Source organism: Orcinus orca, chromosome 12 (assembly GCF_937001465.1).
Source record: "Orcinus orca chromosome 12, mOrcOrc1.1, whole genome shotgun sequence".
Lineage (NCBI taxonomy): Eukaryota > Metazoa > Chordata > Mammalia > Artiodactyla > Delphinidae > Orcinus > Orcinus orca.
Genome location: NC_064570.1, coordinates 33,084,430 through 33,095,240, shown reverse-complemented (window position 1 = coordinate 33,095,240; position 10,811 = coordinate 33,084,430). Strand labels below are relative to the sequence as shown.

General features: G+C 37.0%; 1 long non-coding RNA gene across 1 annotated transcript in view; it reads left to right on the top strand.

The window, feature by feature from the left end:
- Positions 1-260: 260 nt before the first annotated feature.
- Positions 261-10,811, top strand: part of LOC125960735 (uncharacterized) — a 50,766-nt gene continuing 40,215 nt past the window's right edge. Inside the window, exon 1 of the long non-coding RNA XR_007470714.1 lies at positions 261-292. This is a non-coding gene — a long non-coding RNA (uncharacterized LOC125960735). The remainder of the gene's footprint in view (positions 293-10,811) is intronic.

The following is a 10,811-nucleotide window of genomic DNA, read 5'->3' as shown; positions in this document are numbered from 1 at the left end:
TACATAAATCAAGAAACACTTTACATACTGCTTATACCAAGTTGCACTGTTGGAAGTGAGTTTTGTTTCACTTCACAGAACAAACAAACAAAGAAAAAACCCACACCAACAATAATGCTTCAAACCTATTTATGTCTATGTATCAGAAACATATCACATCACCTCTGTCATCTCATTGACAAAAAGTGACAATTATTTTGTTTTCAGATGAAGTTTTGCCGTTGTTGACATGTAGATCTGCCACATCCTTTATTCTCCAGTGGACATTCATTAACTGCCTCTTGTATGTCAGGTACTGTGATAGATCTTGGCGAATTAAGGTTAATTGATTGAAACCTTTGAAATTGAAACCTTTGAAATTGAAACCTTTCTTCAATATTCACTGGAAAGTTTGCATCAGTTGCAGTCAGAATGGATTTTTTTGAAAGGGACATTATCTTATCATGTTTTTAGGGTGGGTAGTGGAAGAAACACTGGGTCGGGAGGCAGAAGTTCTGGGTTTTAGTCTCAGCTCAGTCAATAATATTGTACTTTGGGAACTTTAAAAGATCCTGTTTCCTCTTTTGTAAAATACAAGAGTTAGAGTAAATGATCTTTCAATTTTCTCTGACTTTTAAAATGCTATGATTCTACTTATGTGACTGTGTAATTAAGAGATTTGCTCTACTAAAATGCAAAAGAAACTGGATTGCAAACTGAACATTTTGTAGTAACAGGACAATAAATATATTGTGGGCTCTTGATTTTGAAGATAAAGACATTATTCTTTTTACAGTTCAGTTCAGCATGCAGCATCTTGCCAATGCGATAGGCACAAAACGACCCCTTACATACAAAATAATCCTTTAAATACCACAACATTCCAATCTACTGCTATTCATCTCTGTAAATTTCTTAGTAGGCTAATTGGCTTGGTGATGGAAAAATATGGAATATCATTCCAAGAAATTATATTTCATATTGAAGATTTAATATTATGGAATTTACCAAGGACTTCCTTATTTTCTTGTCTATAATCACCTTTAATTTACTTCAAAAATGTTTATTACGGAAAACGCCAAACATAAAAAATGAGAGAAAATGATATAATAAATTTCCATGTATTCATCATACAATTTTAACAATTATCAACCTATGACCAATATTTATTACTCTATGCTATCCACTCCTGATTACTTTCAAGGAAATTCCCGTATTGCATCATGTCATCTATAAATACAAAGACAAAGCAATCTCAACCATTTGTAAACCAAACTCAGCCTTTTTCCTATTTCTTCATTTGTTTGTATTGGACCTTCCTCCTTTCATATGACCATCAGTGTAGGTTGAGGGAATGGCACTGGTGCAAGCATGGTGGGTGATACAGGATTATGGGATGCCTGCTTTAGTGTCTTATTAATGTGCTTTAGGTTTGTTTGAGCTTGATCCCAGATGTACCACTTCCATCTTATTATGATGGCTGGTGTGTCTACCTGACTTCATGACTTAGTGGACCTAACAGAACACAACTCATGATAGGCGGTTCCTTATATGTGACCACTTGGTGTTCTACTGTCAAGTGTTTCATCTTTACCAGGGCCCAGTAGCCCACCAGGAACTGTCTTTCAAAAAGTGTATAATTCTCCACTGTAGATAGCATGACTTTGCTCCATCACCCCAGCTGCCTGCCTTGTGATTCACCTACGGGGGCTTTCCATAAACCCCTCACTATCTTTAGCTACCACTGAGACTTCCACTTCAATATAGGATGGACTAACTTGTATAGCCTAAGCAGCAGGCTCCTTACAGCATGCCTGAACCCATTTCATATGCCCTATCTGCTCCAGTCAAAGACAGCAGTATCTCATGGTATCCAGTATATGAACCAGATCAGTATTCCTCAGTGAGAAATGTGTTGCTTCAGAACCTTAAGAGGTGAATGTGTTTCCTATGTTAGGAACGAAGAAATATTCTTCTACCCTTCTAGGTTCTTCTGGCTGATCTAAGAATTAAATTGGCATAATACAGATTAACAGGAGAAAATCAAACAAAAGTTTAATAACACGTATACATAGGAGAGACCTAGGAAAACTGAGTAACTCACCACAAAGGCCAAAATTCTCACCTTAAATATTATTCTCAGCTGAAGACAAAAGATATTGGGGGTAGTTGTTTGGGACTACAGAGGGGAGAAGGCAATTCACATGGAGATGGAAAAACAAATGTTTGCTGGGCCATGCAGAGACAATGGGACACAGAGTGGACTCTAGGCCTTGCTGAGTTTCCCCCACCATACTATGACTATTAATGAATTTAGTGTGTTTGTTTCATAGGGCTACCATAACAAATTACCACAAACTTAGTGGTTTCGAACAATAAAAATTTATTCTCTCACAGTTCTGGAGGCCAGAAGTCCAAACTCAAACTGTCAGCAGGGCCAAATCCCCTCCAGAGACTTTTAGGGAAAATCGCATTCCTTGCCTTTTCCAGCTTCTGGTGGCAGTTGGCATTCCTTGGCAGTCCTTTGCTGCACCACACCAATGTCTGTATCCATGGCCACATTACTTCCTTGCTCTTCTGTCTGTTCTCCTCTGTCTGTCTCATAAGGTTCTTTTCATTAGATTTAAGGAACGCTCAGATAATCCAGAATGATCTCATCTCAAGGTCCTTAATTACATCTGCAAAGATTCTTTTTCTAAATAAGGTAACATTTACAGGTTCCAGGGATTTGACTTGGGAATCTTTTGGGTGCCATTTGTCTTTTCTTTTCTTTTTTTAAACTTTTATTATGAAACACTGTCATCACCCAATCATCAACATTTTGACAAACTTGCTCCATCTATCCTCCAATTATTTATACTAAAGTATTTCAAAGCAAATTGCAGAATTCATGTCGTTTCAACCTCTAAATACATCAATATGCATCTCCAAAAAGGGGAGGCATTTTCTTACATAACCACAGTGCCATTATCACATCTTACATAATTATAATTTTTATTATGATCTAATATCTAGTTCATATTCAAATGTCCCAAAATATCTAAAAAATATCTTTTTGCAGTTGGTTTGAGTTAGGATCCAAACAAGGAACTCTCACTGCGCTTGGTTATTATGTTTTTTAGGTTATTTCTAATGTTGAATGGTCCTCCTTTAGTTTTTCATGCCATTGACTTGTTGAAGAACCTGGGTCAGGTGTCCTGAGGAATTCTGGGTTTGACATCTTTCTTCCTGTGGTATCATTTAACTTGTTTCTCTATCTGCAGTATTACCTATAGACAGGAATTTATATGTAGAAACTTAAAATTAGGTTTAAATGACTTTGGGGTGCCATCTGTTGGACTACCTCATTTAGTATCAGTTCTTGCTCCCCATACTCAGTGTAAAATAATTGTAGTGTATCTATACTTTTAGAGAATGTAGTTTTTTGTGACTATACTATTTTCTTTATAACCATCATTTACTTTTAGTTCTGCAGATAAATATATCCTTAAAGCTTCTTCTAGACATCTTGCTGATGACTCCCAATTTATTTAACTTGCCTGAAACTTTTTCTTTAATAGATTCCTTCAGAATGCTCATGGAAGTAATATTCTCTGGGCTCCTGATATTCCTAAGAGTTGGATGCTTTTCAGCTTGTATATGTAGTATGCTTGTATTTATGTATGGCAATTTGCCTGAATATAAAAATTATTGGCTTACATTTTCTTTTATTGTGTTTCTCAAATCTGTTTCTTCAGTTGTCTTCTGGCATAAAGTACTGCTGTCAAAAAGTCTAACAACAATTTAATTTTCTTTTCCTTTTAGATATCTTGATGTTTTTGCCTAGCTGCTCAAACTACCCCCCTGCCCCCTTTTCCTTTTTCTTAAAAATTCATTTTTTTTTTACTAAATGTGACAGTGTATGCTCTTCTGGATCATTTGTCCACATATATAATGTGCCTTACAATATGTACTTTCAGCCTTTCTTTTTTCAAGAAAGTGTTTTTGAATTGTGTTTTTAGTATTTGTTCTGTTTTATGGTCATGGTTTTCATATGTTGGATCTTGCCTAACTTCCAGTGATGTTTATCATTTTCTTTTGAATCCCCTTTTATCTCTATTTTTTTTTTTTTTCTTTTTTGCAGTATGCGGGCCTCTCACTGCTGCAGCCTCTCTCGTTGCGGAGCACAGGCTCTGGACACGCAGGCTCAGTGGCCATGGCTCACAGGCCCAGCCACTCTGCGGCACGTGGGATCCTCCCAGACCGGGGCACGAACCCACGTCCCCTGCACCGGCAGGCGGACCCTCAACCCCTGCGCCACCAGGGAAGCCCTATCTCTATTTTGTTTTGCTTTTCAAACAAGCTCTTTCCATCTTTTCTTTCTCTTAAGCCATTAATCATGCTGGTGTGCATGTGTGTGTGCGTGTGTGTGTGTGTGTGTGCGCGTGTGCATGTATATGTGTATCCCTTCTAGTTTAGTCTTCATTTCTGAAGTGATTTTTTTCTTTTATTTAGAATTCTTTCTAAGTTTTTTCGGCAGTCTTTCAAATCATACTTTTTTCTAGTCATCACATTTATGAATTTGTATAATTCTTTAGTTAAGCTATTAATTCATAGTTTGTAAAAATTTCTTAAATTCTTTGGGCTAATATTTAATGATTAGGTAACTGTTTTGTAGGAATATTATTCTAGTGCACTTTCATTGTCCGTAGGGACATAAACTTTCTCCTTAATTTCAGTTTTGCTACAATAATTTTATCTGTGATTTGGCTGCAATCCTTTTCATTGCTAATGCTTCAGATTAATTTTCTTGTATTCTTAGGAGAGAAAAGTGGGTACAATTGTATTTCCTAGCTTCATGGTTCTAGACCTCTCTCTTCTGTTAGTTTAATGAAGTGTTGGAGAAAATATGTCTTCATACTCTCCGAGATCTTATGTCTTTTTTCCCCTCTCCAATATTAGATGACTTTTTCTTTCTTTGCCCCTCCCCTATTTCTCATTCTACTCTCCAGCAGATTTTGGAAGGAGTTTTGATTGTTTTGTTTGTTTTTTAAATAGAGTTTTGAGGGTTCAGACTACTCCAACACCATGTGATCTTACCATGTTTTCCTGTATTGTACCCACAAATTGGAAGCTGTCAAGTCCTTTTCCAAATCAGTTAATGTTCCCATATTTCCTTCCCAAACTTTTCAGAGCTTGATAATTTGAGGGTTCTCTAGCTCTTATGGCTCTAAAAAATCCCTGTGCCTTTCCTCTACTTCCTCCTGCAGAGTCACCCAACAAAACTATTTGGGTATTGTTCTTGAGGTGTGTATCGTCACCTATTTTCCACAGTGTTTGATTTTGCTACCCTGAGTGTTCCATCTGGTTTTATGGGAACATTAACAAAGATTCGAAAATGACGTATTAGTTTGCTAAACCATCCTAACAAAGACTAGAAGTCCTAGAAGTGAGATCCAAGGCCTAGAAGGGAGAGAATGTGCATGGCTGTTCAAATAGTACAGAGAAGATTTAGAAATTACAGTAGACCTCAAGAAGTAATCGGGAAATGATTGGATAGGGATGATGTGAACAACTTTTGGTGACCTTGAAAGTCGAGTGGTGGAGCTAGACTACCTGAGGAAGAAAATGGAAAGCTGATCAAGGTTTTTGAGGCATATTGTGTGTTAAAGCAAATTTAAGGAGATTAGTCTATCTGCAATATGATTGATGGATTCAAAACAAAATTAAAATTACTAAATTAATTTACAGTTTATAAAATATGTTTACATCCATTTTCTCAATGCCTGTAGAAGATAGGAAATAAAGACTTATTTAGACTTGATAATTTCTGAGAAGACTTGCACAACTGTTATCTCATTTACTCCCTGCAAAAACACTTTGATATAGATGTTAATGCCCATATATTACAAATGATGAAATTAAGCCAAGAGAGTTGAAGTAACTTCTTCAAAAACATACATTTCATGAGTGTTAATGTTAAGATTTGAATCTAAAAGTCTCTCTGCCTTCAAAGATCATGTTTTTTCCACCATAATGCTCTGCCTCACAGGAAGTAGCTATATTTTAGAGGTGTTATTATAAAATGTATATTAGAGACTAAGCAATGAGAACAGAGAGGCAGGTATAGGCATGAGAGATTTGGGGAAGGAGGATGAGTTATTGAATGACCATATATTTTGCAAGGTAAGGGTTACATCTAGCTCATTTTCACATCTCCTGTACTCAACACAATGTGGCAACATATTAGTCTCTTGAAAAGTTTTTATGGGAATACAATGCTGAACATCATTTTCAGTATTATGCAAGTCAAAACAGCATTCTGTAATTTTGTGTTCCCACCCATTAAAAAAAAAGAGGTGAAACATTAATAGTGTGTAATTAATCATTACAGATTTAATTGTCCTACATATTAAAAGGAAACATTTCTTTAGTCGTTTTTCTCAAGTTTGTGGTCAACTATGTCCTATGTATTGTGGGTCTGAGATAAGTCTACTTAGTAGTTGAAAGTACCAATAAAAATTGAGGGAAGGAAAAGAGGTGCAGTAGTCACTAGTTAAGTCTCTCTTTTGGGGGAATAGAATTTAGCTCAAAAGCAGCTCATTTTACCTTCATCTTCTCCCAGGGCTGATTTCTAGTCTTTTATGATTATATACACAGAATGATTTTTGTACCTCTCTTGATTACATCAAATTTTGGCTAATATAAGTATGTTACCATGTTGTCTGCACAAAACAGGGAAAAGAAACAAGAGATGCTAATGGTAATAAAAACATGGACAGACCAAGGAGTTTCTTGCATATAATATTTTAAGTTATGCTTATATGATGTTATTTTAAAGTATTATGTTAAAAAATTTTAAATTATGGAATTCTGTTGAAAAATAAGGAATATATATTTGCGCCTCACTAATAGTATTGAATGTTACTTTTAGAAATGCTTTTTGCTTATTATATTATAAAATTAAAAGCTTCATAAAATCAAATTTTAATTATTAAAATAAATAATAAATGTATTAAATTTATTATTATAATAAATAGTAGGGGGGACCTTCAAGATGGTAGAGGAGTAAGATGTAGAGATCACCTTCCTCCCCACAAATACATCAAAATACATCTACAGGGTAGAGGGAGGCTGTGGTGGCAGAAGAAGCTCGGTGGCTGATGGCGGATCAGGCTCAGAAGCCTCTCTAACATTCCCGTCTGCCTGGGAGTTCCTCAGTTGCCATGTGGCTGACAGGGTCTTGGTGATCTGGCCGGGTGTCAGGTCTGAGCCTCCGAGGTGGGAGAGCCAAGTTCAGGACTGGACCACCAGAGACCTCCCGGCCCCACGTAACATCAATCAGTGAGAGCTCTCCCAGAGGTCTCTGACTCAATGCTAAGACCCAGCTCCACTCAACGACCAGCAAGCTCCAGTGCTGGACACCCCATGCCAAACAACTAGCAAGACAGGAACACAACCCCAACCATTAGCAGAGAGGCTGCCTCAAACCATAGTAAGTTCACAGACATCCCCAAACACAGGACCAGATGTGGTCCTGCCCACCAGAAAGACAAGATCCAGCCTCATCCACCAGAACACAGGCACCAGTCCCCTCCATCAGGAAGCCTACACAAGCCACTGAACCAACCTTACCCACTGGGGTCAGACTCCAAAAACTATGGGGACTACGAACTTGAAGCCTGCAAAAAGGAGACCACAAAAACAGTAAGTTAAGCAAAATGAGAAGACAGAGAAATATGAAGGAACAAGGTAAAAACCCACCAGACCAAACAAATGAAGAGGAAATAGGCAGTCTACCTGAAAAAGAATTCAGAGCAATGATGGTAAAGATGATCCAAAATCTTGGAAATAGAATGGAGAAAATACAAGAAACTTTTAACAGGGATCTAGAAGAACTAAAGAGCAAACAAACAATGATGGACACAATAAATGAAATTAAAAATTCTCTAGAAGGAATCAATAGCAGAATAACTGAGGCAGAAGAACAGATAAGTGACCTGGAAGATAAAATAGTGGAAATAACTACTGCAGAGCAGAATAAAGAGAAAAGAATGAAAAGAATTGAGCACAGTCTCAGAGACCTCTGGGACAACATTAAATGCACCAACATTTGAATTATAGGGTTCCCAGAAAAAGAAGAGAAAAAGAAAGAGGCTGAGAAAATATTTGAAGAGATTATAGTTGAAGACTTCCCAAACATGGGAAAGGAAATAATCAATTACAGTAAGCACAGAGACTGCCATACAGAATAAGTTCAAGGTGAAACATGCCAAGACACATATTAATCAAACTAGCAAAAATTAAATACAAAGAAAAAATATTAAAAGCAGCAAGGGAAAAACAACAAATAACATTCAAGGGAATTCCCATAAGGTTAATAGCTGATCTTTCAGCAGAAACTCTGCAAGCCAGAACAGAGTGGCAGGACATATTTAAAGTGATGAAAGGGAAAAACCTACAACCAATACAACTCTACCCAACAAGGATCTCATTCACGTTCGATGGAGGAATCAAAACCTTTACAGACAAGCAAAAGCTGAGAGAGTTCAGCACCACCAAACCAGCTTTACAAAAAATCATAAAGGAACTTCTCTGGGCAGGAAACACAAGAGAAGGAAAAGACCTACAAAAACAAACCCAAAACAATTAAGAAAATGGTAATAGGAACATACATATTGATAATTACCTTAAATGTAAATGGATTAACTGCTCCAACCAAAAGACATAGACTGGCTGAATGGATACAAAAACAAGACCTGAATATATGCAGTCTACAGGAGACCCACTTTAGACCTAGGGACACATACAGGTTGAAAGGCAGGGGGTGGAAAAAGATATTCCATGCAAATGGAAATCAGAAGAAAGCTGGAGTAGCAATTCTCATATCAGACAATATAGACTTTAAAATAAAGACTATTAGAAGAGACAAAGAAGGACACTACATAATGATCAAGGGGTCAATCCAAGAAGTTGTAACAATGGTAAATATTTATGCACCAAACATAGGAGCACCTCAATATATAAGGCAAATACTAACAGCCATAAAAGGGGAAATCGACAGTAACAAAATAATGGTAGGGGACATTAACACCCCACTTTCACCAACGGACAGATCAACCAAACTGAAAATAAATAAGGAAACACAAGCTTTAAATGATACATTAAACAAGATGGACTTAATTGATATTTATAGGACATTCTATCCCAAAGCAACAGAATACAGTTTCTTCTCAAGTGCTCATGGAACATTCTCCAGGATAGATCATATCTTGGGTCACAAATCAAGCCTTGGTAAATTTAAGAAAATTGAAATTGTATCAAGTATCTTTTCTGACCACAACGTTATGAGACTAGATATCCATTACAGGAAAAATGCTGTAATAAATACAAACACATGGAGGCTAAACAATACACTACTCAATAACCAAAAGATCATTGAAGAAATCAAAGAAGAAATCAAAAAATACCTAGGAACAAATGACAATGAAAACACGATGGCCCAAAACATATGGAATGCAGCAAAAGCAGTTCTAAGAGGGAAGTTATTGTGTTGTAGTAATACAATCCTACCTCAAGAAACAAGAAAAATTCCAAATAAACAGCCTAACCTTACACCTAAAACAATTAGAGAAAGAAGAACAAAATAACCCCAGAATAATAGGAAGAATGAAATCATAAAGATCAGATCAGAAATAAATGAAAAATAAATGAAGGAAACATTAACAAAGATCAATAAAATTAAAACCTGTTTCTTTAAGAAGATAAAATTGATAAACCATTAGACAGGCTCATCAAGAAAAAAAGGGAGAAGACTGAAATCAACAGGATTAGAAATGAAAAAGGAGAAGTAACAACTGTGACAGTGCAGAAATACAAAGGATCATGAGAGATTACTACAAGCAACTATATGCCAATAAAATGGACAACCTGGGGCTTCCCTGGTGGCGCAGCAGTTGAGAGTCCACCTGCCGATGCCGGGGACACAGGTGTGTGCCCCGGTCCGGGAAGATCCCACATGCTGTGGAGTGGCTGGGCCCGTGAGCTATGGCCGCTGAGTCTGTGCGTCCAGAGCCTGTGCTCTGCAACGGGAGAGGCCACAACACTGAGAGGCCCGTGTACCACAAAAGAAAAGAAAGGACAACCTGGAAATAATGGACAAATTCTTAGAAAAGCACAACCTTCTGAGACTGAATCAGGAAGAAATAGAAAATATAAACACACCAATCAGAAGCACTGAAATTGAACCTGTTATTAAAGATTGGTCAACAAACAAAAGCCCAGGACCAGATGGCTTCACGGGTGAATTCTATCAAACATTTAGAGAAGAGCTAACACCTATCCTTCTCAAACTCTTCCAAAATATAGCAGAGGGAGGAACACTCCCATACCCATTCTATGAGGCCACCATCACCCTGATCCAAAACCAGACAAAGATGTCACAAAAAAGAAAACTACAGGCTAATATCACTGATGAACATAGATGCAAAAATCCTCAACAAAATCCTAGCAAACAGAATCCAACAGCACATTAAAAGGATCATACACCACGATCAAGTGGGGTTTATCCCAGGAATGCAAGGATTCTTCAGTATACGCAAATCGATCAATGTGATACACCATACTAACAAATTGAAGGAGAAAAACCATATGATCATCTCAAAAGATGGAGAAAAAGCTTTTGACAAAATTAAACACCCATTTATGGTAAAAAAAACTCTCCTGAAAGTAGGCATAGAGGAAACCTACTTCAACATAATAAAGGCCATATATGACAAAACCACAGCCAATATTGTTCTAAGTGGTGAAAAACTGAAACCATTTCCACTAAGATCAGGAACACAACAAGGTTG